We start from the raw sequence: 27,469 nt of genomic DNA, 5'->3' as shown, positions 1-27,469 counted from the left end.
CTACTCCCGGAAAACCACTGACCCCGAAGCCGCCGATAAATTCCTGTCAGGTATCACTAATCACTTTGATCCTGCAGGTACGGAGGCTATGGATGTACCCCTGACGGTGGAGGAACTGCTCTCTGCCGCTAAATCCTTCAGACCCGGCAGGACCCCGGGCAGTGATGGTCTCCCAGCAGAGCTCTATGTAGCGCTGGGGGACTTGATCTGTCCGGACCTGCTGGAGCTCTATGAGGAGATGGTGGTGGAGGGTAGAATGCCACCGTCCTTGAGAGAAGGCATGATCACGATCTTGTATAAGCGGAAGGGGGAGAGATGTGACCTGAAAAACTGGCGTCCCATCTCTCTCCTGAACGTGGACTACAAGATCCTCGCCAAAGTATTGGCCAACAGACTGAAGGTTGTCATCGGACAGATCATCGGATCGGACCAAACCTGCGGCATTCCTGGCCGTAGGGTGGCCGACAGTCTTGCCCTGGTGAGGGACACGGTGCATTACATGCAAAGCCGCCGTACACACGCGGCCCTGGTCAGTCTGGATCAGGAGAAGGCTTTTGACCGGGTCTCTCACGAATTCATGGGTAAGGCTCTGCGTAGGCTGCGGCTTGGCAGGTTGTTCTGTTTGTATGTTAACCTGATGTATTGCGACATTTACAGCTCGGTGCTGGTGAACGGCTGGAAGACTGACCCCTTTCCTGTATCGTCGGGGGTTAGACAAGGCTGTCCTCTTTCACCTCTCCTTTTTGTTTGTGTTATAGAGCTCTTCGCAGAGGCTATCCGGCAGAATGGAGAGATCAGAGGGATCACCGCACCAGGTCCAGGACACTTCGAGGTCAAATGCTCGCTGTACATGGACGACGTGACCGTCTTCTGCGCTGACCAGAGTTCGGTGACTGCACTCGTCCAGACCTGCGAGGAGTTCGGACGCGCTTCAGGGGCAAAAGTCAACTGCGGGAAGTCGGAAGCCATGCTCTTCGGAAAGTGGTACCTGCCTTCTCCTGCCTCCTTCCCGTTTACTATCAAGCCGGACTTCATCAAAATTCTGGGAGTCTGGTTCGGTAAGGAAGGTGCAGCCCTAAAGTCGTGGGAAGAACGCTTGGCCAAAGTCAACCAAAGGATCGGACTGTGGAGCCTCAGACAACTCACTATTGAGGGCAAAGCAATGGTCCTGCGTAACGAAGTCTTGCCTGTGCTACAATACACTGCACAGGCATGGCCCCCTCTTGCCACCGTCTCGAGGGCCATTACCAGGACTGTGTTTCGCTTCATCTGGGGCTCGAAAATGGACAGAGTAAAGCGGACTGTTATGTACAAGGAGCCCCGCAAAGGTGGGAAGGGTATACCCGACATTCCCACTCTGCTGCGGATCGCTTTTGCATGTGACTGTGTTCGTAGGACTCTGAGGACAGCAAACGGCTCTGCGGGCAAGGCCATGTCCCGCTACTTCCTCCTTCCCCTCTGGCGAGGTTTTGGCTGGGACAAGTGGGACAGCTCCTTCCCTTACAACTGGCACGCTCCCTGGTTCTACGGAGATGTCGTCCGGTTTGTGAGGGAGCATCAACTGGAGGGTCTTAAGCCCGACTTGTGGAAACCTAAGACGATCCACAAGCACATCAGAGCAAAGGACTCACTGGAGTCTGTTCCAGGGCTTCATGCCGACACGTTGGAGACTGTTTGGACTAACGTGTCATCTGGCAGGTTGACCAACGGGCACAAGGACATTTCATGGATGGCCATCCAGGGAGGACTGCCTCTTAGGTCATTCATGCATGCCCGCAACCTGTGCAAGACCCGGTACTGCCCCAGGTGCCCCTTCACGGAGGAAACATCTTTGCACATTTTCTGGCAGTGCCCCTTTGCACAGGGTCTGTTGAAAGCCTTGGAACATGAACTCAAGGACTCAGTACCCAGGAACAGACTGTCGTACCGCTCGGTACTTTATGGACTATTTCCTGGGAATACCACGGATGGAGCAATCCAGGAAGCCTGGCGCCTTATGAACTGCTTTAAGGACGCTATATGGTTTGCCAGGAACCGTCTGATTTTGCGGAGAGAGAGTGTGTCCGTCCAGGACTGCCGCAGGCTGATCCACAGCCTGCTCAGAGACTATTCCACCTGGGACAGCCCGGACGTCGATGAGGAAGAGGACTGATACCCCCCTTCCCCCCACTCTCCCTTCTTGTGTGTTGTCTTTCAATAAAGCTTCGGGCCTGTGATTTCCCCCTTCCCTATCCCCTCCTACCCACTCCCCTATCCCATCACTTGTCTGTAATGCTTTGTTGTTTGGCTTTAGTGAATGCAAGAATGTTAGTGTAGCATGTGGTGTAATGTATAGCATAGGCTAGCCTGTACTGTGTATTATACTGTCATGTTATGTTTGACGACTGTTATTATTTATTATTTGCTGCTTCATGGCTTGCGCTGCGTCGCAGTAATGTTTGTATGATGACGATTGATTGTCAATAAAGCAATTTTCAATCAAAAATCTGTTCTTATCAGTTTAATATCTGATACGTCCCCTATCTGGGGACCATATATTAAATGGATTTTTAGAACAGGGAGATGGAAATAGAGCTTGCTCTGTCCACTCCACGCATTGACCTGGTATTGCAGTATTTCCAGGACCGGTGCACCCTTCCCTTATGTGTTGACTAAAATCAGATTCCAAAAGTGCTATTTGTGTTTGCTATTGTTTTTGTCTTTCTGATGGGATCTCCCCTTTTAATCCCATTATTTCAACACCTGTTGGACAATGCATTTGTACAGTCATGTGTGATAATGAGCTCATTTATTAAATGCAATTAATTAATACATTGCCACCTCTTGTTGTGTGTGTGTGTGTGTGTGTGTGTGTGTGTGTGTGTGTGTGTGTGTGTGTGTGTGTGTGTGTGTGTGTGTGTGTGTGTGTGTGTGTGTGTGTGTGTGTGTGTGTGTGTGTGTGTGTGTGTGTGTGTGTGTGTGTGTGTGTGTGTGTGTGTGTGTGTGTGTGTGTGTGTGTGTGTGTGTGTGTGTGTGTGTGTGTGTGTGTGTGTGTGTGTCTTCTGTGTTTCTGTGTTTCCGGCATTTCACATTGGAACAGCTCATTCACCTTCCTTGTCTTCTCTCCGCCCTCCCTCCTAGGTAAGTTAAAGAGCTGCACCTGAGCCAGCCACTGATTGATGCAGCAACACAGTCAACTAGTGGAGTGGAGTGGAGTAGGGGAACAGCAAACAGCCATTAAAGCAGCCAGCCGCCTACCCGCCACAATGGACCTACCTGTGTACACTAGATGGATGTGATGGAATGTACTGCCGTCCCAACATTTCCAAGAAGAAGTAAGAATTGCAGTTGCAACAAACCCTTGCTTGCCTACAAAGAGAGCAGCAATTTGGATTTGTTACTATGTTACCTAGAAGAATAAAATAACAAACTGTGCAAGGATGGAGGTTGTAGGAGCAAGGAGAACAAGTTGTCTGTAAAGTTGGTGGATGCCTATTTTCCATTTTGCAGTCCCTTGTCTCCCTCTTGTGGCCTCCTGGAGGCAACTAGCTGTGCAAAAAAAAGACAGCCTGGCGGCCGGCTGTTGCAGTGTTGCCCTCTCAGGCAACACTGAGTGACTGACTGAGCCGCACCGTCTTATATAAAGTTCAGACGGAACTTTGCACGTGTCATAGTGGAGCCCTCAGGATTCCAGAGCCAGCTTTCTGACATCATAATGGGGCCTGCCTCAGAGATAGATAAAAGCCTGGGCCCAGGCAGTGTTGGTCAGTGCTGCTCAGCAGGCAGCACCGGACTGGACTGGATTAAAGCTGATACAAGGTGTGAAGGAACAAGGGGTGGCTGTGGGCATGCACTTGCTGCCGCTGCCAGTGTTTATCTGCATGGCAGCAGGGCATTTGGGCGTTGCCAGGAAGGCGTTTTTATGTAGATTCCTCCTCTTTCAGCACTGCATTGTGGTGCAAGCAAAAGAAGCAAATCCTGTCTGGCTTCCTCTCCGGCCTTTATTCACCTCCCTCCCGCTTAGTAGCTGTAAATGTGTGTGAGCCTGCAGGGCCCCATGGAATTGCCTAGGAGTAGGCTGAATCAATCGCTGCAAGGGGTGAACAGCAGTATGGGACAGGCTCGGTCAACGGCCGGCCCATTCGGGTTATCGCTTCTCGGCCTTTTGGCAAGATCAGGTGTAGTATTTCTGCATCTGGTTTTGTTGGGAGGTGTCCGGGGTACCCTGCTCCTTGGCCTTGGGGGATCGTCTCTTTTCACAGAGAGACTTCACCCCCTTGCTGCTATTTGGGGAGTGGGCTTAGCCCCCGGACAACGAGTTGCGATCGCGCCTTACCCAAGAGGTCAACCGGCCTTGAGGCGTTTTTCTAAGAGCGTTCCGAGGGCGTTTATCGGGCTTCGTAGGTGTCTGGGGTACCCTAATCCTTGGCCTTGGGGGAGGGTTCCACTTAATTGTGGAATCTGAGCCCTTGCTGCTATAAGGGACAGGCTTAGCCCCCAGGCACTGAAAATGCCATATACATTTGGATTTGCATCCGGGGACACCCGGTTGCGCCAGTCCGTCCGCATCGAGGTGGAAGAAGGCCATCGCCAGCGGAAGAACCTTCGCTTCATTGTGGAGGTGATTCTGCTGGACTTCCTGGGGCTCAAGCGGGCGGACATCCTGTGTCTCAACGACCAGGAAAGCCGCGGTCGGTACACCGTATCCTTTACGGCCGCGGCATGTTGCGACAACATGCACAAAAGATTGTCTGATGCGGACCAGAGTGAGGAGCGGCTAAATGGACTGAACTTTTTATTCCTCTACGGGGAGGAAGAAGTCCCGCTCGTGATGTGCATGTTCAGTCCATTTGTCTCAGAGTGTGACATTGAAACCTTCCTCAGTCGTTACTGCAGGGAGGTCCGCTTCTCACATAAAATCTTGAACACCCAGAGCTTCTGGAATGGCAAAAGAAAATATTGGGTGAAGTTCCGCCAGGATCCCAATGGCATTGGAGGCTTACATCACCCACCCCAGAACTTTGCCATTGGGAAGAATCGAGGATTCCTATTTTACCCCCAGATGCCAATAGCCTGCCGGAACTGCTTGAGATATGGCCACACCAGAGAACATTGTGACCGGCCCCACGTGGTGCAGTGTAACAGGTGTGGCCAGGTTGGACACGTAGCGGCAAAATGCAGTTCCGAGGTGTTGTGCAATCTGTGCGGCATGACTGGGCATGCTTTTAAAGATTGCCCCCGCAGAGCGAAATCTGGGCCACCCAGACCAGGGCCAGAGCGGCAGTTTGCAACATGTGCAGACGCCGCTGGTAATGCCCCAAAACGAGCATTGACGACTGAGGGGTCCAGGCCAAAGTCCTTCACAGCTCCATCGGGGGGCCCACCGATGTCAGCCTCGAGGGACGGCCATAGGGATTCCACCGGGTCCAGGCAGAGCAGGAGGAATTCTGACTCTGCTGGACATAAGTTGACCGGCACCTCTGCAAACAGGTCCTCTGCTCCGCCTGCAGTGGACCCTGTTGAGGCAGTGGTTAGCGACAGGCGTCGTGGCTCCGTAGGTTCTGCAGTAGGACCTGACGCCTGTCCCAAGAGTGTGGGCATGGAGCGGAGACACTCTGTGTCAGACGAGGGCTCCATTAAGAAAACCCTAAAATATGCTGGATTGGAGCCTCGTTTTGACCATTTCCGGTCAACGGGGGGGTCGGAGCAAAGTTCCTCCACTGCGGTTGTGGAGGGGCTTGCGATGAAGGCTCCCCGTAAGCAGGCAAAGGTTGCCAAGAGCGATGGGACCTCACAGGCCCCTGTGCAGCTGCCCAGGAAGGACATCAGCGATATCTTCAGCCAGGGGCCAGAGATGGGTGAGAGCGACTTCGAGGAGATGGATAGGAGCCATTCTGCAAAGAGACAGCGAGAGGAAGAGGAGTCCGGAGTTCGGAGGAAAGCTGCCTATCGGAGTTCGGATGAGAGCAGTGTGGGGGTTGGAGCCGCCCACGTATCTGGCTCTGACCCTACCAACATCCAAGATTTATTGACCCCTCAAAAAGGGGGTCCAGACTCGCAGCTGATCTCCGAGTACGACTCTTCTGGTTCGGACCCTGACCTCAACTAAGACTATGTTGGTTCCTATCAAAGTCGCCTCACTAAATGTGAGGTCCCTAAAGAGCCCTGTCCGCAGGACTGCTTTATTTTCATTTTTAGAGACTGTGGACTTTGACCTTTGCCTGCTTCAAGAATGTGGAATCCCTAATGACTTGGAATATCAAGATTTAAAGATGGACTGGAAACTAGGCCCCTCAGTCTGGTCTGGTGGAAATGACTGTCGCTCTGCGGGGGTTGGATTGCTCTGCCGAGGTCGTTTTATCTCCATCCAAACAGTGACTGAAATCATGCCCGGCAGAGCTATTTTAATACATTTGCTTTTTAATGGAACTTTAATTCGTGTTTTAAACGTTTATGCCCCTCCTACCAAACAGGAGAGGGCAGAACTATTAGAGATTTTACCATTGTTTTGTGTTGGGTCTACCCCCCTGCTGGTGGGTGGTGATTTTAACTGTGTGCGAGATGGAGAACACCGCCAGGGTGGGGATTTTAATCGAAAAATTGACCGTACTTCTTACCTGCTCAAGAATTTTATTGGTGATTTTAAATTGAAAGATTGCTGGAGGGAACTCTTGCCTGCGGACCCAGGCCCCACCTGGTCCAATGGAAGAGTGAGCTCCAGAATTGATTTTATTTTCACTTCTAATAGTTTTATTCCCAAAAAATGTTTGCTTTTAACAAATATTTTATCTGATCACAAGCTCCTTTCAGTGCACCTGGAGCTAGAGGGAGAGCAAAAAGCTTGTAGGGGTCCCTGGAGACTAAACACCACACTCCTGGAGGACCCCATCATTAAAGAGGAGTTTGTGCGGACCTACCAGTGTTGGCAGTCCCATAGAGCGCCCAGTCAGCCTATGCTACACTGGTGGGAGGGCATTAAACCCAAAATCAGAGCTTTTTTTATTCGAGCAGGTAAGAAGAAAGCAAAAGAGAAAAAACAATGGTTTTATGTTCTTAATAAACGTTTACATGTACTTTTTAAATTGAAGGAGATTGGTATGGATGTTGATGATGATATCTTAAATCTTAAAGCTGAAATAAAATATGCCATAGAAGAGAAAGGGAAACAAATAATTTTTAATTCACATGTAAAGCACCTCGAGGATGGCGAGAAGTGTTCCCGGTTCTTCTTCAAAAAGGTAATGGATAAACGAGATGTCATTTTAAACCTTGAAGGAGAAACCACTATGGTCGGCATTTTAAATTCTGCTTTTAATTTCTACCAATCTCTTTTTAACAAGAAAAATATTGATCCTTCCTTTTTAGAACATGTTCTTAATTCCCTTGATGCCAAGCTAGATATTTTAGACCAGGAAGTTTTATCCCGTAATATTACCTTGGAGGAACTTTTATTTGCTTTTAAAAGTTTTTCTAATGGGAAAGCTCCTGGGGAAGATGGTCTGCCCATCGAATTTTATCATGCTTTTTGGGAAATTTTAAAGAATGACATGTTTTTATTGTATAAGGAAGTTTTTATTACTGAAGAGCTGCCCCCTTCCTGGAGGAGGGGGATTGTGTCCTTAATTTTTAAAAAAGGTGAGAGGGACCAGTTAAAAAACTGGCGCCCTATTACTCTTTTAAACGTTGATTGTAAAATTTTAGCTAAACTAATAACAATCCGTTTTAAACCTTTTATTCATAAATTAATCCATCCAAACCAGGTATGTGGGGTACCTGGGAGGTCAATTACTGAGTCCCTGAATATTTTACGTGACATCATTTGGTATTTTAAAGAAAGGGGTCAAAGCCTTGCTATTTTATCCTTAGATTTCGAGAAGGCTTTTGACCGGGTCTCCCATGAATATCTTTTTATGGTTCTTAAAAAGATGGCTGTTCCTGAAATTATTTTAACACGTATTAAGCTTTTATATCGATCCTGTTTTAGCCAAATTTCTATCAACGGATTTTTAACTAAAGGTGTTCCTCTTTTATCAGGGGTGAAACAGGGGTGCCCGTTGTCTCCGCTCCTTTTTATTTGTGCCATAGAACCTCTGTTCACCCTAATAAGAGATGATAAAGTCATCAGAGGCGTGCCCATACCTGGAGGAAGGGGGAACCAGGTAAAAATCCTAGGCTATATGGATGACGCCACCGTCCTATGCCCAGACGCCGCTTCTATGAGACGGGCATTGAGGAACACCGGCTTTTTTTGTGAAGCCTCTGGTTTTAAATTAAACGTTGATAAGTGTGACTGTTTTTATACTGGTGTATGGGATTCCTCTGTGACACCAGGAGTTAACATGCAGCAGGATCAGATAAAAATTTTAGGAATTGTTTTTAATCAAGAAAACGATGGGAGACCCAATTGGGATTCAGTAATTGCCAAAATGGAAAAAAAGGTTTTAATGTGGAATTTGAGAAATCTCACCATGGAGGGAAAAGTTTTAATAATTAAATCTGTTTTATTACCCATAATGCTTTATGTAGCTATGGTTTTCCCTCCAACAATTTTATATATTAAAAAAGTGACCAGGATCTGTTTTATGTTTTTATGGGGTTCCAAAATGGAAAAACTAAAACGTGATTTTATGTACAGATGTAAGGACAATGGCGGGAGAGATGTTCCTAACCTTTTTAACTTCTTTTACATTAAATACTTTTGCTTCTGTTTTAAAATGTATAATTCTGATGGTATTTTTAGCTACTTTTTAAAGTACGCTACGGGCATGATTTTTAAACGATGGTTTCGTGTCCCTTTGAATTCTCCTGTGCTTCTGTGTCCCCCAAAACAATATGCGGTGCTCGAAAAAACTGTCAGGCTCCTAGGTCTCCAAGAATTGGAGCCTGACATATTGGGGGACCAGAAAAAAGTGTCACTCTCCTGTAGGCGGCAGGAGGATACACTGGCAGTTTCAAATTTCTCACAGGCAAGGTCCAAGGTGGTGTGGCGGAACGTTTTCGGGAAATTTATGGCAAATGTGCACAAGGACCTTGCCTGGGCAATCGTTCACCAGTGCCTCCCTACTCGTGAATTCCAGCATAGGCGAGGACTGGTGGCGAGAGCCAAGTGCCCGAGAGACAGGTGTGGTGACGACGAGACGATAATGCACCTGTTTTGGAACTGCCCATATGCACAGGAGGTTTGGAGGAAGGTAGGCCCATTGCTGAAATGGGCCTGCGGTCTTAAAGATCTTAAATTTGAATACGTGTTTTATGGTCTTTTTAACTGCCCAAGTTTTAAACAGCAAATGGTCTGTTGGATCATTTTAAACTGTTTTAAGAATGCCATTTGGAAGGTTAGGAACATTCTGCTTTTTAAACATGATTTTATTGACGTTAAAAATTGTGTGAAATATGCCCTAAGTGAAATGTATATTTATTATCTTAGGGACAAAAAGCAGCTAGGGGTAAAAGAAGCAACATCCATGTGGTGTTTGCAAATGTGGAATACCATAACATTGTAAATAAAAATGGTTTTATTCTTTTATGTCTTTTATGCCCTGTATAAATTTTATCCTGCTATTGTTCTGTACTTTTATTATAACATCTGTATTAATGGTCTTATTATTATTACTTTTGTATTCATTTAAATGTATGAATATTCATGTATTATGCTGTTGATTTTATCTTGTGGTTTCAATTTTAAAAAAAAGTCTGTAAAATATATTATTTTTGCCAATAAAAAACTTTGTTGAAACCTTATCTGTTCTTATCAGTTTAATATCTGATACGTCCCCTATCTGGGGACCATATATTAAATGGATTTTTAGAACAGGGAGATGGAAATAGAGCTTGCTCTGTCCACTCCACGCATTGACCTGGTATTGCAGTATTTCCAGGACCGGTGCACCCTTCCCTTATGTGTTGACTAAAATCAGATTCCAAAAGTGCTATTTGTGTTTGCTATTGTTTTTGTCTTTCTGATGGGATCTCCCCTTTTAATCCCATTATTTCAACACCTGTTGGACAATGCATTTGTACAGTCATGTGTGATAATGAGCTCATTTATTAAATGCAATTAATTAATACATTGCCACCTCTTGTTGTGTGTGTGTGTGTGTGTGTGTGTGTGTGTGTGTGTGTGTGTGTGTGTGTGTGTCTTCTGTGTTTCTGTGTTTCCGGCATTTCACATTGGAACAGCTCATTCACCTTCCTTGTCTTCTCTCCGCCCTCCCTCCTAGGTAAGTTAAAGAGCTGCACCTGAGCCAGCCACTGATTGATGCAGCAACACAGTCAACTAGTGGAGTGGAGTGGAGTAGGGGAACAGCAAACAGCCATTAAAGCAGCCAGCCGCCTACCCGCCACAATGGACCTACCTGTGTACACTAGATGGATGTGATGGAATGTACTGCCGTCCCAACATTTCCAAGAAGAAGTAAGAATTGCAGTTGCAACAAACCCTTGCTTGCCTACAAAGAGAGCAGCAATTTGGATTTGTTACTATGTTACCTAGAAGAATAAAATAACAAACTGTGCAAGGATGGAGGTTGTAGGAGCAAGGAGAACAAGTTGTCTGTAAAGTTGGTGGATGCCTATTTTCCATTTTGCAGTCCCTTGTCTCCCTCTTGTGGCCTCCTGGAGGCAACTAGCTGTGCAAAAAAAAGACAGCCTGGCGGCCGGCTGTTGCAGTGTTGCCCTCTCAGGCAACACTGAGTGACTGACTGAGCCGCACCGTCTTATATAAAGTTCAGACGGAACTTTGCACGTGTCATAGTGGAGCCCTCAGGATTCCAGAGCCAGCTTTCTGACATCATAATGGGGCCTGCCTCAGAGATAGATAAAAGCCTGGGCCCAGGCAGTGTTGGTCAGTGCTGCTCAGCAGGCAGCACCGGACTGGACTGGATTAAAGCTGATACAAGGTGTGAAGGAACAAGGGGTGGCTGTGGGCATGCACTTGCTGCCGCTGCCAGTGTTTATCTGCATGGCAGCAGGGCATTTGGGCGTTGCCAGGAAGGCGTTTTTATGTAGATTCCTCCTCTTTCAGCACTGCATTGTGGTGCAAGCAAAAGAAGCAAATCCTGTCTGGCTTCCTCTCCGGCCTTTATTCACCTCCCTCCCGCTTAGTAGCTGTAAATGTGTGTGAGCCTGCAGGGCCCCATGGAATTGCCTAGGAGTAGGCTGAATCAATCGCTGCAAGGGGTGAACAGCAGTATGGGACAGGCTCGGTCAACGGCCGGCCCATTCGGGTTATCGCTTCTCGGCCTTTTGGCTAAGCTCAAGTGGCTAACCAGAGGCGTCCAGTGCTGAACTCTCGGCCCTGCAGCATCGCCCTTTGGGGCTTAAGCTGCTTGTTGCTATAGGGAGACAGCCAGTGGCAGGAAGGCGATCGACATGGGCGTTATTGTACGTCACGCTAAGGCCGGGGAAACCCGGGTCAAGTACGGCATTCGGATCGAAGTTGATGTTGGATCAGAGAAGACCCTGGACCTACGACACCTGGTGAACAACATCTTGTTTGGAATTCTGAAAGTGGAGCGGAAGAAAATCCTTTGTCTTCAGGAGCATAAGGTTGGTCATTTTACCTTGATATTGACGGATTTACCTGCCTGCCATACTTTCCATTACAATTTGATGCAAAATGTGAACAATCCTGAGCTTGGAGGACTTACTTTTATCCTGCTGTATGATGAAGGAGAAGTCTTCCTGGTTGTTTTTCTCTACAATGCACATGTACCTTTGCAAGATATCACGGCATTCCTGTCTAGACATTGTGCATATGTTAAGTTTGAGAATAAAATCTTGAACACTGAAATGATCTGGAATGGGAAATACAAATTTCGGGTCCGGTTTCGGCAAGATATTGAGGAACCAGGAGGCTTCCATTTCCCTCCATCGAACTTCTCCATTGGAAGAGACAGGGGATATCTGTTTTTTCCCAGGTGTCCTCCCTTCTGCAGGAATTGTAAAGTTTTTGGCCACACAAGGGAAGGATGTCAAAATTCAGGGAAGTGTTCCAGATGTAACCAGGAGGGTCACAAAGCAAAAGAATGTGTCAACCGCATTGTTTGTAATCTCTGCGAGGTGGAAGGGCATACATTCAAAGACTGCCCTCTGCGGAAGAAGTCATATGCAGAGGCAGCCAGGAGCCAAGTGGCTGAGATGATAGCGAGAACTGGACGGTTGGGCGAGGAGGTACCCGCTGACTATCTGGCTTCTTTAAGCACATCTCCAGTAGAAGTACGTGTGGAGGAAGGGGCAGGCATGGAGGTAGCCCCGGTCGAGGAGGATCTTCCTCACCCATCCGATGCCCAGACTGGGCTACAGGGTGAGGGAGAAATTGAGGGCGACGTCCCCGTGACTCCTCCTGTTTCTTGGAGTCTGGATGAAGTGTTTCTGGAAGGAGTTGGAGGTCAAGGGGATTTTACCACTGTAGGCACCCGACCTGCAGACGAAATTCTGGATATGGGGGCTAAGAGAGCCAGGCTGGCCGCGTCACCCCCTGTAACCCCTGGAAGGGAGGAGGAATACCCCTCATCAGTGATTTCGTTTGATGAGCCTTTTCTAGAAGATCAAGGGACCAGTTTCTTCACATTAGGTTGCCAGCCTCCAGAAGGCAAAGGCTGAAGTGCAAATGGACAACCTGCGGTTATCTGGCTATGAAAATTAAAATATGGCATCCAAACCTACATTTGATGTCGTATCCTTAAATGTACGACTGATTCAATCTAAGCCCAGGAGGGCTGCAGTTCTGGATTTTTTAAAAAATTTAGGAGCTGATGTATATTGTTTGCAAGAATGCGGTATTAGGGAACCTGTGCCAGAACAGGAATGGCCATATGGCCAATGTATATGGTCTGGTTCTTCTATAAATAAAAATGATGGGGTAGGAATATTGCTAGGGAATAGGAATTTAAAATTAGAAAGTTATATTGTGGTGGAAGTGGGGAGGTGTATTTTGGCAGAGATAAATGTCAGAGGGTGGAGGGTAAGGGTAATTAATATATATGGAGCAACAAAAAAAGAAGAGAGGTTAGAGCTCCTAGAGAAGTTGTCCTTTTTTTTGCCAGGGAGAATTCCTACGATTTGGGTTGGGGACTTTAACTGTGTGACGGAAGGGGAAAAAATGGATGTATCTGGTAAAAAGTTGTACCAATTAATCAAAGATTTTTCTTTTATAGATGCTGCTGAGGTTCATTTGGGAAAGCCACCACCCGACACTTATAGGTCTGATAGAGGAGGGGTAACATCAAGGATAGATCGGGTGCTTTTCTCAAAAAATGTGGGGTGCATGAGTTTGCGGCAGCGCGATGTGACCTTTTCTGACCATGTGTGTATGTGTGCAACTTTTGAAGGGGATGTTCGTTTAGTGCGTGGTGCAGGGGTATGGAAGTTAAATGTAAGTTTATTAGAGGATGAAAGAATTGTGAAGGCTTTTATATATGCGTATAAAGGATGGAAATCGCGGCAGGAATCTTTTGGGAATGTGTTGGAGTGGTGGGATTGGATGAAGAATGAATGTAAAAGATTCTTTAAAAAATGGGGCTATAAAAAAGCAGCTATGCTAAGAAACCAATATAATGAGTTGAATGTTAGAATAGAATGGTTGAGAAAACTTGGCGAGCTTGGTGTGGATGTCAGTGATTTGATGAGGGACGCAAGGAATGAAAGTAGGCTTTTATTAGAGGAAAAAGGGAAAAAAATTATATATAGATCAAAAGTTGAAAACTTAGACAAAGATGAAAAATGTACAAGATTTTTTTTCAAAAAAATATGTGGTAAAAAGGATGATATGGATGAATTATTGAATGATAGGGGTGAGTGTGTTTCTGGAAAGGATGTGATGAGTGAAGTTGAAGGTTTTTATACCCAGTTGTATGGAGAGAAGTGGTATGATAAGGATTTGATGAATGAGGTTTTGAATGGGTTGGAAAATAAACTTGGAGAGGAAGATCGTGAGTCTCTGTGTGGTGATATTACCATGGATGAAGTGAGAAATGTGGTGATGAGTGCAAGTAAAAATAAAACACCTGGGAAGGATGGGATCCCAATTGAATTATATGTGAGGATGTGGGATATAATTGGTGGGGATTTGCTTGAGGTATGTCAGTATATGTGGAAGCATGGTGTGCTGAGCGAATCTATGAAAGAAGGTGTGGTTGTGCTGATATATAAAAAAGGTGAGAAGAAAAATTTGGCAAATTGGAGGCCAATTACTTTGTTGGATTCTGACTATAAGTGTTTTAGTAAAGTATTGGCCAATAGGATGCGTGAGGTTGTTGCTGAAGTGGTGAATGAAGATCAAGTGTGTGCAGTGCCTGGTAGAAGTATGACTGATAATTTGTTGTTACTAAGGGATATGATTGGGGACTGTATGGATAGAAAGCAGAAATGTATGGTCCTATCTGTGGATTTTGAAAAGGCATTTGATAGGGTGTCGCATGAGTTTATGTTTAGTGTGCTGTGTAAAATGGGTTTTCCGAGAAAGTTTGTGTATGCAGTGAAAGGTTTGTATGGGAACGTAACAAGTGAGTTTCTCGTAAATGGGTTTCTGAGTGGAAAAGTGGGGATAAGGTCAGGTGTCAGGCAGGGTTGTCCTATGTCCCCTGTCCTGTTCATTAGTGTGATTGAAGTGTTGTTGTGTATGGTTAGAAGGGAAAAATTTATGAGGGGGTTATTAATTCCTGGGAGTAATGGTAAGTTTCTGAAAGTATTGGGTTATATGGACGATGTGGTGATTGTTAGTGAAAGAGAGGCGGAGATAAATAGAGCGAGATTGTTGTTGAGGTTGTTTTGTAGTGCGTCTGCGTTTAAAGTGAATTGGGGTAAATGTAGCTTTAAGTGTTTTGGTGATAGGAGTGTGAGAATGGATGGGGTTAATTGTGAGATGGGTGCTATTAAAATATTGGGTGTGCAATTTAATGAGGATTTGAGAGGGAATGAAAGTTGGGATGAATGTGGTATGAGAATAGAACGAAAACTGAACTTTTGGAGACTGAGAAGTTTGACACTGACGGGAAAAATTTTGATAGTTAAATCTGTTGTGTTACCAATTTTACTTTTTTGTGCAGTTGTTTTCCCTTTTGCTACTCACAAAATTAAGAAGACGGAAAAGATGATTTTTACATTTTTTTGGGGGAGTAGAATGGAAAAATTGAAGAGAGAGTATGTGTATAAGATGTGTGTGAATGGTGGTTTGGATTTTCCAAATGTTGAGGTATTTTTGGCTTTGAATTATATCAAAGTGGTGTCTGTGTTAGTGCAGAGGAATAATAAGACTGGTTTCATGATTAGATACTTGGCTGGTTGGATGTTGTATGGTCTGAATTGGGTAAAGAGAGATGCAAGTGTGCCTGTGGCTTTCAAGTGTCCAGTGTGGTATATGAGGATTGAGGTTTTTGTGAGGAAAAATGACTTGCTTGCTGTGCCAATGAGTGAGTTTAAAAATAAGAATGCGGTGATGAAGAGAATACGTGCGAATGAAATTCCATGTGAAATTGCAGGTTTGAGGTCTAATGAAGTGCAGAGTGTATGGAGTAAATTGAAGGTGAGTGGTATGTCAAACAGACAGCGTGATATTGTATGGATGTCGCTGCATAATATCCTACCTGTTAGGCAAGTGCAGAAAAGAAGGGATCTTATTAGGTCTGAGGTTTGCCCGAGGAATGGATGTGGAGCAAGTGAGAGTGTGAGACATATGTTGTGGGATTGTGACTATTCGTATGAAGTATGGAAAGGGGTGGGTGGTTTGTGTAAAGAACTAGCGGGGGTAAAATTTGTTAATTGGAAAGTAGCAATGTTTGGAATGGGTGCAAGTAGTCGTATGAAAGATAGAATTATGTGGTTAATTATGGCATGTGTGATGGAAAGTTTGTGGGATGTGAGAAACTTGTTAGTGTTTAAAAGGAAATTAGTGCCTGTAAATGAGTGTATTAGGATGATTTTGTCTAGACTTTACGTCATGTATTTGTGGGATAGACAGCGTGGTGGTGGCCTAGATTCAGAGGGGATATGGAAGTTCAAAAAATGGAAATTCCTGATACGATGTAGGTAATATTGTTCTGTTTTTTTTTGTGATTGTTTATGTAAATTGAAGAAAAAATAAAGAACAAACCAGAATGATGATAAGTTTGAAGCAACGTGGATTTGATTTTCAAGTTTTGAGAAACATTATAAGTTGCTTATAACTAACTGAAATGGTTTTAAAAAAAAAAAAAAAAAAAAAAAAAAAAAAAATCTGTTCTTATCAGTTTAATATCTGATACGTCCCCTATCTGGGGACCATATATTAAATGGATTTTTAGAACAGGGAGATGGAAATAGAGCTTGCTCTGTCCACTCCACGCATTGACCTGGTATTGCAGTATTTCCAGGACCGGTGCACCCTTCCCTTATGTGTTGACTAAAATCAGATTCCAAAAGTGCTATTTGTGTTTGCTATTGTTTTTGTCTTTCTGATGGGATCTCCCCTTTTAATCCCATTATTTCAACACCTGTTGGACAATGCATTTGTACAGTCATGTGTGATAATGAGCTCATTTATTAAATGCAATTAATTAATACATTGCCACCTCTTGTTGTGTGTGTGTGTGTGTGTGTGTGTGTGTGTGTGTGTGTGTGTGTGTGTGTGTGTGTGTGTGTGTGTGTGTGTGTGTGTGTGTGTGTGTGTGTGTGTGTGTGTGTGTGTGTGTGTGTGTGTGTGTGTGTGTGTGTGTGTGTGTGTGTGTGTGTGTGTGTGTGTGTGTGTGTGTGTGTGTGTGTGTGTGTGTGTGTGTGTGTGTGTGTGTGTGTGTGTGTGTGTGTGTGTGTCTTCTGTGTTTCCGGCATTTCACATTGGAACAGCTCATTCACCTTCCTTGTCTTCTCTCCGCCCTCCCTCCTAGGTAAGTTAAAGAGCTGCACCTGAGCCAGCCACTGATTGATGCAGCAACACAGTCAACTAGTGGAGTGGAGTGGAGTAGGGGAACAGCAAACAGCCATTAAAGCAGCCAGCCGCCTACCCGCCACAATGGACCTACCTGTGTACACTAGATGGATGTGATGGAATGTACTGCCGTCCCAACATTTCCAAGAAGAAGTAAGAATTGCAGTTGCAACAAACCCTTGCTTGCCTACAAAGAGAGCAGCAATTTGGATTTGTTACTATGTTACCTAGAAGAATAAAATAACAAACTGTGCAAGGATGGAGGTTGTAGGAGCAAGGAGAACAAGTTGTCTGTAAAGTTGGTGGATGCCTATTTTCCATTTTGCAGTCCCTTGTCTCCCTCTTGTGGCCTCCTGGAGGCAACTAGCTGTGCAAAAAAAAGACAGCCTGGCGGCCGGCTGTTGCAGTGTTGCCCTCTCAGGCAACACTGAGTGACTGACTGAGCCGCACCGTCTTATATAAAGTTCAGACGGAACTTTGCACGTGTCATAGTGGAGCCCTCAGGATTCCAGAGCCAGCTTTCTGACATCATAATGGGGCCTGCCTCAGAGATAGATAAAAGCCTGGGCCCAGGCAGTGTTGGTCAGTGCTGCTCAGCAGGCAGCACCGGACTGGACTGGATTAAAGCTGATACAAGGTGTGAAGGAACAAGGGGTGGCTGTGGGCATGCACTTGCTGCCGCTGCCAGTGTTTATCTGCATGGCAGCAGGGCATTTGGGCGTTGCCAGGAAGGCGTTTTTATGTAGATTCCTCCTCTTTCAGCACTGCATTGTGGTGCAAGCAAAAGAAGCAAATCCTGTCTGGCTTCCTCTCCGGCCTTTATTCACCTCCCTCCCGCTTAGTAGCTGTAAATGTGTGTGAGCCTGCAGGGCCCCATGGAATTGCCTAGGAGTAGGCTGAATCAATCGCTGCAAGGGGTGAACAGCAGTATGGGACAGGCTCGGTCAACGGCCGGCCCATTCGGGTTATCGCTTCTCGGCCTTTTGGCTAAGATCAAGTGTAGTATCTGTTCTTATCAGTTTAATATCTGATACGTCCCCTATCTGGGGACCATATATTAAATGGATTTTTAGAACAGGGAGATGGAAATAGAGCTTGCTCTGTCCACTCCACGCATTGACCTGGTATTGCAGTATTTCCAGGACCGGTGCACCCTTCCCTTATGTGTTGACTAAAATCAGATTCCAAAAGTGCTATTTGTGTTTGCTATTGTTTTTGTCTTTCTGATGGGATCTCCCCTTTTAATCCCATTATTTCAACACCTGTTGGACAATGCATTTGTACAGTCATGTGTGATAATGAGCTCATTTATTAAATGCAATTAATTAATACATTGCCACCTCTTGGTGTGTGTGTGTGTGTGTGTGTGTGTGTGTGTGTGTGTGTGTGTGTGTGTGTGTGTGTGTGTGTGTGTGTGTGTGTGTGTGTGTGTGTGTGTGTGTGTGTGTGTGTGTGTGTGTGTGTGTGTGTGTGTGTGTGTGTGTGTGTGTGTGTGTGTGTGTGTGTGTGTGTGTGTGTGTGTGTGTGTGTGTGTGTGTGTGTGTGTGTGTGTGTGTGTGTGTGTGTGTGTGTGTGTGTGTGTGTGTGTGTGTGTGTGTGTGTGTGTGTGTGTGTGTGTGTGTGTGTGTGTGTGTGTGTGTGTGTGTGTGTGTGTGTGTGTGTGTGTGTGTGTGTGTGTGTGTGTGTGTGTGTGTGTGTGTGTGTGTGTGTGTGTGTGTGTGTGTGTGTGTGTGTGTGTGTGTGTGTCTTCTGTGTTTCCGGCATTTCACATTGGAACAGCTCATTCACCTTCCTTGTCTTCTCTCCGCCCTCCCTCCTAGGTAAGTTAAAGAGCTGCACCTGAGCCAGCCACTGATTGATGCAGCAACACAGTCAACTAGTGGAGTGGAGTGGAGTAGGGGAACAGCAAACAGCCATTAAAGCAGCCAGCCGCCTACCCGCCACAATGGACCTACCTGTGTACACTAGATGGATGTGATGGAATGTACTGCCGTCCCAACATTTCCAAGAAGAAGTAAGAATTGCAGTTGCAACAAACCCTTGCTTGCCTACAAAGAGAGCAGCAATTTGGATTTGTTACTATGTTACCTAGAAGAATAAAATAACAAACTGTGCAAGGATGGAGGTTGTAGGAGCAAGGAGAACAAGTTGTCTGTAAAGTTGGTGGATGCCTATTTTCCATTTTGCAGTCCCTTGTCTCCCTCTTGTGGCCTCCTGGAGGCAACTAGCTGTGCAAAAAAAAGACAGCCTGGCGGCCGGCTGTTGCAGTGTTGCCCTCTCAGGCAACACTGAGTGACTGACTGAGCCGCACCGTCTTATATAAAGTTCAGACGGAACTTTGCACGTGTCATAGTGGAGCCCTCAGGATTCCAGAGCCAGCTTTCTGACATCATAATGGGGCCTGCCTCAGAGATAGATAAAAGCCTGGGCCCAGGCAGTGTTGGTCAGTGCTGCTCAGCAGGCAGCACCGGACTGGACTGGATTAAAGCTGATACAAGGTGTGAAGGAACAAGGGGTGGCTGTGGGCATGCACTTGCTGCCGCTGCCAGTGTTTATCTGCATGGCAGCAGGGCATTTGGGCGTTGCCAGGAAGGCGTTTTTATGTAGATTCCTCCTCTTTCAGCACTGCATTGTGGTGCAAGCAAAAGAAGCAAATCCTGTGTAGCTTCCTCTCCGGCCTTTATTCACCTCCCGCTTAGTAGCTGTAAATGTGTGTGAGCCTGCAGGGCCCCATGGAATTGCCTAGGAGTAGGCTGAATCAATCGCTGCAAGGGGTGAACAGCAGTATTAGGCAGGCTCGGTCAACGCCCGGCCCATTCGGGTTATCGCTTCTCGGCCTTTTGGCTAAGATCAAGTGTAGTACCTGCTCAAGCTGAGGTTAGTAATCATCCCTGCCGGTGGTACGTGGGCCATCGTAGGGGGATGACAGAACGCCGAGGTGAGGGCAGGGAACCACAACGGTCATCGCTCTGGTGTACGCATTTGGTTTAAAGGTACCATTTGTAGGTGACCGGGCGACCGCCGGATCGAGGTCAGGAGGTCGGGTAGTTTGAAAGCCCGAGTTGCTATGTGCCCCAGGGCTGGTGACCCTGGGGTGCCCTAACTCACTGGGGGTGGGATCCCACTGAGTGAAGGCACACTTGCACGCACTCTTCTTTCACACTTCTAAGCACACACCTTTTTTCTCCCGGCCTTCTGGCTGGGAGATGAGGAATTTTTATATACCTGGCGGATGTCCAGGCTGTATCACAGCGCACATCCACTTATTTAATTTTGTTTTTCACTGTGTGTTTGTCACGTTTGTCACAAGGATTTTGGGATGCGGTGCCCTTTTGGGACCCTCCTGAGGTCTAGGGGGAAAATGTGTGGCCTTCTGGTTCCTTTTTCCCCTGCAACCCGGCCTCCCTTCTTCGGAGGGGAGGTGCAACTAGGATGCAGGCTCCTAGGTGGACACTGGGGTGGCAGCCCAGGTAGAAGCCTAGGAGTGTGTTTGGGTCTCCCTAAGCTTCGGCGAGGGGGGACCATCGATCCTTGATCCTCTAGGCCTAAGGTTTGGAGGGTCAGGGAATGGTTATGCGGGGCCTCTCTCTTTTAAGAGAAGGGCTGCGATAGACCGCATCCTTGTGCACTTTTTGTGTGGCACCTCTGCACTTTTTATGCACTTGGGTGATAGAAAGCACGACTCGGGCTTTTAATAAAAAAATCTGTTCTTATCAGTCCTTGTAAGGATAGATAGCTCGGAGAACCACTGGGGGCTATAAACACTAGCTTAGCGATCCAAGAGCGTTCCAGACGAAGCCGGCGACGAACTGCGGAGAAGAACCAGCGAAGACGACGATCCAGAAGGGAGAAGCCGCCATCGGGGAAGAAGCTCCGGGAGATCGCTGCCGGGAAGAAGAAGGAGAACTTCGGAGAAGAGCCGCTGCTGAAGGGGATCTTCGAAGAAGCTCGGCCGCAGAAGAAGAAGCTCGACGAGGAACCGCTGCGGAAGAAATTTCGTGGAAGAACCTCGGCCAGCAAGGAGAAGATTTGCATAGCTCCGCCCCCTTCGGGAAAGAGCTATCGAAGATCCTCCCCAAGCGACAGGAACAGCTGGAAGAAGCCATGGCCTCAACCAGCAACCCTGCCACCCAGAAGAAGAAGGCTGATGGACCAGGTGAGCCGGCCCAGGCCAGGACATCTCCTCCTGAAGCCTCCTCAAGCCAACAGGCCACCAGGAAGCCGAACCAGGCTGCTCCAACCCTGGAGCCCTGGATGAAGCAGACGGTGGCCCTGAAGCTGAAGGAGGTGGACGGGAGAGTGCCGGACATGACGGAAGAAGTGTTCTGCCAGAAGATGCTCCTGGACCAGGGCTTCGCTAAGCCGGAGACCATCAGCATCCAGGCCTTCATGACCGGGATGTTCTTCGTGACCTTCGCTTCGATCAACATCTGCAGAAGGTACTGGGAGATGGTGAAAGCGGCGAGGCCTGAATCCCCTTTCTCTCGCTTTGTGGGCAACTGCCCTGTCCAAAGAGAGGAAAGGCGGGTGACGGTCTCAATGCGGAACCCACACACCCCCGGCAAAGACATCACCACGCTCCTGAAGCGGTTCTGCACAGTGGTGAGGGAACCCACCCACATCCTGAACGGACTCGGCTTCTGGACTGGCAAGTGGTCGGTAATCGTCCGACTGAACAAGGATTCGAGCGCGGAAGACGGCCTCCAGCACCTGCCCCAGTCATTCTCGCTGGGCAACTCCTACGGCCTCATCTATTACCCGGACATGCCGCAGATCTGCAGGAGATGCAGCAAGAAGGGTCATTCGGTGAAGGACTGCAAGGAGGACGCCTGCAAGAACTGCCGGGTAACAGGACACGAGACCAAAGACTGCCCGAAACGGACAATGTGCAACCTCTGCGGACAAGCAGCCCACTCTTACAAGGACTGCCCGAAGAGGGATCGATCCTGGGCAACTGTAGCAGCAAAAGCTCCAGCCAGAGGGAACCCCGCCCCAGCCAGAGCTCCAGCGGCGCAGAAGACCGGGAATAAGAAGGATGGTAAGAAGACGACAGTCCCTCCCCCCCGTCTCCCGGCCCTCCCTCGCCCTACCCTTCCCACCCTCCCTCGCCCGGCCCTCCCCACCCCCCCGTCCCCAACCCCTGTCACCCCCACTGAGGCTCTAACCTTCTCCTACCCACCCATCTCAGTGGTCCTGTCACCTGCACCTCTCCCAACCCAGCCTCCCTTCTCCCCAGCTCCAGCAGCACTAACATCTTCCCCTCCAGCTGCTGGAGTCCTCTCCCTGGAGGATTTTCCCCCTCTTGTCTCCTCAGGTGCCATCCAGAGGAAGAGAAAGGTGAGGGACAGCCCAGCTGCTGAGTCCTCAAAGCGACAAGTCGTGGAAATCTGCGAAGATTCCCTTGCGCAGCAGGAGGAAATGGAGCAGATGGTGGAGGAACTCGTGTCTGAACCTGAGGTCATCGACTTCACAACAGACATCCAGGTGGCTACAATCCTGGAACAATTTTTGTCAGAGGGCCTGCTGGATCTTTCGGACCCGCCAGGAGAGGAGGATCCGCCCGACCGGACTGGTAACTAAGGTGTATCGTTTGCACTAACCTTCTTTATTCTCCCCCATGGCTGCTAAACTTAACATCTTTAGCCTCAATGTGAGGAGTGTTAGAGATAGGACTAGATGTCAGATGGTGCTAACTTTTCTTTCCAAGCAGTCGAGTGATGTATTTATGCTGCAGGAATGTACTCTCCCCTCTTCCAGGTCATACCATCATCTGGCCAGGCAGTGGACCCATGGCCCGTCCTACTGGTCTGGTGGGGGCGACTGTAAGTCTGCAGGGGTTGCCATCCTGATTAGGGGAAGCGTATTTACTGTTGACTCTGTCCAGGAGCTCGCCTGCGGCCGCTTGTTGGTCGTAGACGGTTCCTGGGCAGGAGAGCCGATTAGGCTCATCAACGTGTACGCTCCCCCTATGAAGGCTGAGCGCCTGGAACTATTCCAGACCCTGCGGACCCAGCTCGCCACCACTAGGGCAGTGGTGATGGCCGGGGACTTCAACTGCCCCATCGAAGAGGATGGACGAAGTTCCGGCACTTCAATCAAACTGGATGTCAGTTCCAAACTGCTTATCGAGATGGTAACCGAAGCATCCTTGCAGGACGTTGTGGGCTCCATGGGGATTGGCTCTGTGAACTATTCATGGAGCCGACCCGATGGCTCACTTCGTTCTCGGATTGACTTTGTGTTCACCTCCCGGGCAGTCAAGCAGCATGGGCACTCCATGGTCCCCTGCTTCTTCTCTGACCACAGGGCCATTCTCTTCCAGGGTGCCATCGGCCACGGTTTTCCTCCCGGCCCTGGCTCCTGGAGGCTGAATTGTGCCCTGCTGGAAAGAGAGGAGGTACTGGCGGAACTTAGAGACGCCTATATTGTTTGGAGGAATGATAAAGTTTTCTTTGACAAAACCTGTGACTGGTGGGAATATGTTAAAGTTGAATTTCGTTGTTTCTTTCAGGCAAAAAGTCGTCAACAGGCGTGTGAGAGGAAGAGAGACTTCAGAGAGATGCAGCGTCAGCTGCGATCCCTGCAAGACCTCCTTCAATGCGGCTGGGACGTCAGGAAGGAGCTGGAGGAAGCCAAAAAGGGCCTGAAAAGGCACTTTGAGGAGGAATCCAAGCGAATTGTCTTTCGTTCCAAGGTGGAGAACCTGGAGAAGGGTGAGAAATGTAACTCGTTCTTTTTCAGGAAACTCCATGCCGGCCACACGCCCCTGAAGGAACTTCGAGATGAGACCGGAAACATGCATTCTGGGAAGAAGGAGGTGATGGGAGTCGTCACAGACTACTACCGAAGCCTCTACTCCCGGAAAACCACTGACCCCGAAGCCGCCGATAAATTCCTGTCAGGTATCACTAATCATCTTGATCCTGCAGGTACGGAGGCTATGGATGTACCCCTGACGGTGGAGGAACTGCTCTCTGCCGCTAAATCCTTCAGACCCGGCAGGACCCCGGGCAGTGATGGTCTCCCAGCAGAGCTCTATGTAGCGCTGGGGGACTTGATCAGTCCGGACCTGCTGGAGCTCTATGAGGAGATGGTGGTGGAGGGTAGAATGCCACCGTCCTTGAGAGAAGGCATGATCACGATCTTGTATAAGCGGAAGGGGGAGAGATGTGACCTGAAAAACTGGCGTCCCATCTCTCTCCTGAACGTGGACTACAAGATCCTCGCCAAAGTATTGGCCAACAGACTGAAGGTTGTCATCGGACAGATCATCGGATCGGACCAAACCTGCGGCATTCCTGGCCGTAGGGTGGCCGACAGTCTTGCCCTGGTGAGGGACACGGTGCATTACATGCAAAGCCGCCGTACACACGCGGCCCTGGTCAGTCTGGATCAGGAGAAGGCTTTTGACCGGGTCTCTCACGAATTCATGGGTAAGGCTCTGCGTAGGCTGCGGCTTGGCAGGTTGTTCTGTTTGTATGTTAACCTGATGTATTGCGACATTTACAGCTCGGTGCTGGTGAACGGCTGGAAGACTGACCCCTTTCCTGTATCGTCGGGGGTTAGACAAGGCTGTCCTCTTTCACCTCTCCTTTTTGTTTGTGTTATAGAGCTCTTCGCAGAGGCTATCCGGCAGAATGGAGAGATCAGAGGGATCACCGCACCAGGTCCAGGACACTTCGAGGTCAAATGCTCGCTGTACATGGACGACGTGACCGTCTTCTGCGCTGACCAGAGTTCGGTGACTGCACTCGTCCAGACCTGTGAGGAGTTCGGACGCGCTTCAGGGGCAAAAGTCAACTGCGGGAAGTCGGAAGCCATGCTCTTCGGAAAGTGGTACCTGCCTTCTCCTGCCTCCTTCCCGTTTACTATCAAGCCGGACTTCATCAAAATTCTGGGAGTCTGGTTCGGTAAGGAAGGTGCAGCCCTAAAGTCGTGGGAAGAACGCTTGGCCAAAGTCAACCAAAGGATCGGACTGTGGAGCCTCAGACAACTCACTATTGAGGGCAAAGCAATGGTCCTGCGTAACGAAGTCTTGCCTGTGCTACAATACACTGCACAGGCATGGCCCCCTCTTGCCACCGTCTCGAGGGCCATTACCAGGACTGTGTTTCGCTTCATCTGGGGCTCGAAAATGGACAGAGTAAAGCGGACTGTTATGTACAAGGAGCCCCGCAAAGGTGGGAAGGGTATACCCGACATTCCCACTCTGCTGCGGATCGCTTTTGTATGTGACTGTGTTCGTAGGACTCTGAGGACAGCAAACGGCTCTGCGGGCAAGGCCATGTCCCGCTACTTCCTCCTTCCCCTCTGGCGAGGTTTTGGCTGGGACAAGTGGGACAGCTCCTTCCCTTACAACTGGCACGCTCCCTGGTTCTACGGAGATGTCGTCCGGTTCGTGAGGGAGCATCAACTGGAGGGTCTTAAGCCCGACTTGTGGAAACCTAAGACGATCCACAAGCACATCAGAGCAAAGGACTCACTGGAGTCTGTTCCAGGGCTTCATGCCGACACGTTGGAGACTGTTTGGACTAACGTGTCATCTGGCAGGTTGACCAACGGGCACAAGGACATTTCATGGATGGCCATCCAGGGAGGACTGCCTCTTAGGTCATTCATGCATGCCCGCAACCTGTGCAAGACCCGGTACTGCCCCAGGTGCCCCTTCACGGAGGAAACATCTTTGCACATTTTCTGGCAGTGCCCCTTTGCACAGGGTCTGTTGAAAGCCTTGGAACATGAACTCAAGGACTCAGTACCCAGGAACAGACTGTCGTACCGCTCGGTACTTTATGGACTATTTCCTGGGAATACCACGGATGGAGCAATCCAGGAAGCCTGGCGCCTTATGAACTGCTTTAAGGACGCTATATGGTTTGCCAGGAACCGTCTGATTTTGCGGAGAGAGAGTGTGTCCGTCCAGGACTGCCGCAGGCTGATCCACAGCCTGCTCAGAGACTATTCCACCTGGGACAGCCCGGACGTCGATGAGGAAGAGGACTGATACTCCCCTTCCCCCCACTCTCCCTTCTTGTGTGTTGTCTTTCAATAAAGCTTCGGGCCTGTGATTTCCCCCTTCCCTATCCCCTCCTACCCACTCCCCTATCCCATCACTTGTCTGTAATGCTTTGTTGTTTGGCTTTAGTGAATGCAAGAATGTTAGTGTAGCATGTGGTGTAATGTATAGCATAGGCTAGCCTGTACTGTGTATTATACTGTCATGTTATGTTTGACGACTGTTATTATTTATTATTTGCTGCTTCATGGCTTGCGCTGCGTCGCAGTAATGTTTGTATGATGACGATTGATTGTCAATAAAGCATTTTTCAATCAAAAAATCTGTTCTTATCAGTCCTTGTAAGGATAGATAGCTCGGAGAACCACTGGGGGCTATAAACACTAGCTTAGCGATCCAAGAGCGTTCCAGACGAAGCCGGCGACGAACTGCGGAGAAGAACCAGCGAAGACGACGATCCAGAAGGGAGAAGCCGCCATCGGGGAAGAAGCTCCGGGAGATCGCTGCCGGGAAGAAGAAGGAGAACTTCGGAGAAGAGCCGCTGCTGAAGGGGATCTTCGAAGAAGCTCGGCCGCAGAAGAAGAAGCTCGACGAGGAACCGCTGCGGAAGAAATTTCGTGGAAGAACCTCGGCCAGCAAGGAGAAGATTTGCATAGCTCCGCCCCCTTCGGGAAAGAGCTATCGAAGATCCTCCCCAAGCGACAGGAACAGCTGGAAGAAGCCATGGCCTCAACCAGCAACCCTGCCACCCAGAAGAAGAAGGCTGATGAACCAGGTGAGCCGGCCCAGGCCAGGACATCTCCTCCTGAAGCCTCCTCAGGCGAACAGGCCACCAGGAAGCCGAACCAGGCTGCTCCAACCCTGGAGCCCTGGATGAAGCAGACGGTGGCCCTGAAGCTGAAGGAGGTGGACGGGAGAGTGCCGGACATGACGGAAGAAGTGTTCTGCCAGAAGATGCTCCTGGACCAGGGCTTCGCTAAGCCGGAGACCATCAGCATCCAGGCCTTCATGACCGGGATGTTCTTCGTGACCTTCGCTTCGATCAACATCTGCAGAAGGTACTGGGAGATGGTGAAAGCGGCGAGGCCTGAATCCCCTTTCTCTCGCTTTGTGGGCAACTGCCCTGTCCAAAGAGAGGAAAGGCGGGTGACGGTCTCAATGCGGAACCCACACACCCCCGGCAAAGACATCACCACGCTCCTGAAGCGGTTCTGCACAGTGGTGAGGGAACCCACCCACATCCTGAACGGACTCGGCTTCTGGACTGGCAAGTGGTCGGTAATCGTCCGACTGAACAAGGATTCGAGCGCGGAAGACGGCCTCCAGCACCTGCCCCAGTCATTCTCGCTGGGCAACTCCTACGGCCTCATCTATTACCCGGACATGCCGCAGATCTGCAGGAGATGCAGCAAGAAGGGTCATTCGGTGAAGGACTGCAAGGAGGACGCCTGCAAGAACTGCCGGGTAACAGGACACGAGACCAAAGACTGCCCGAAACGGACAATGTGCAACCTCTGCGGACAAGCAGCCCACTCTTACAAGGACTGCCCGAAGAGGGATCGATCCTGGGCAAC

The 27,469-nt window shown here is 48.6% G+C and overlaps 4 non-coding genes and 1 pseudogene across 4 annotated transcripts; all 5 read left to right on the top strand.

Moving 5' to 3' along the window:
* The first annotated feature begins 2,451 nt into the window (after positions 1-2,451).
* On the top strand, positions 2,452-2,638 carry LOC142653878 (U2 spliceosomal RNA). The gene has a single exon (XR_012848729.1). It is a non-coding gene; the product is annotated as a U2 spliceosomal RNA (small nuclear RNA).
* A 7,043-nt stretch (positions 2,639-9,681) lies between these two features.
* Positions 9,682-9,873, top strand: LOC142653964 (U2 spliceosomal RNA). The gene has a single exon (XR_012848799.1). It is a non-coding gene; the product is annotated as a U2 spliceosomal RNA (small nuclear RNA).
* A 6,278-nt stretch (positions 9,874-16,151) lies between these two features.
* Positions 16,152-16,344, top strand: LOC142654100 (U2 spliceosomal RNA). Its single transcript, XR_012848873.1, has one exon. It is a non-coding gene; the product is annotated as a U2 spliceosomal RNA (small nuclear RNA).
* A 1,502-nt stretch (positions 16,345-17,846) lies between these two features.
* Positions 17,847-18,037, top strand: LOC142653541 (U2 spliceosomal RNA). Its single transcript, XR_012848469.1, has one exon. It is a non-coding gene; the product is annotated as a U2 spliceosomal RNA (small nuclear RNA).
* A 1,666-nt stretch (positions 18,038-19,703) lies between these two features.
* LOC142654701 (U2 spliceosomal RNA) lies at positions 19,704-19,773 on the top strand (annotated as a pseudogene).
* The last annotated feature ends 7,696 nt before the right edge of the window (positions 19,774-27,469 follow it).

Source organism: Rhinoderma darwinii, chromosome 5, assembly GCF_050947455.1.
Source record: "Rhinoderma darwinii isolate aRhiDar2 chromosome 5, aRhiDar2.hap1, whole genome shotgun sequence".
NCBI classification, from domain to species: Eukaryota; Metazoa; Chordata; class Amphibia; order Anura; family Rhinodermatidae; genus Rhinoderma; species Rhinoderma darwinii.
This window is presented reverse-complemented; position numbering and strand designations above follow the sequence as displayed.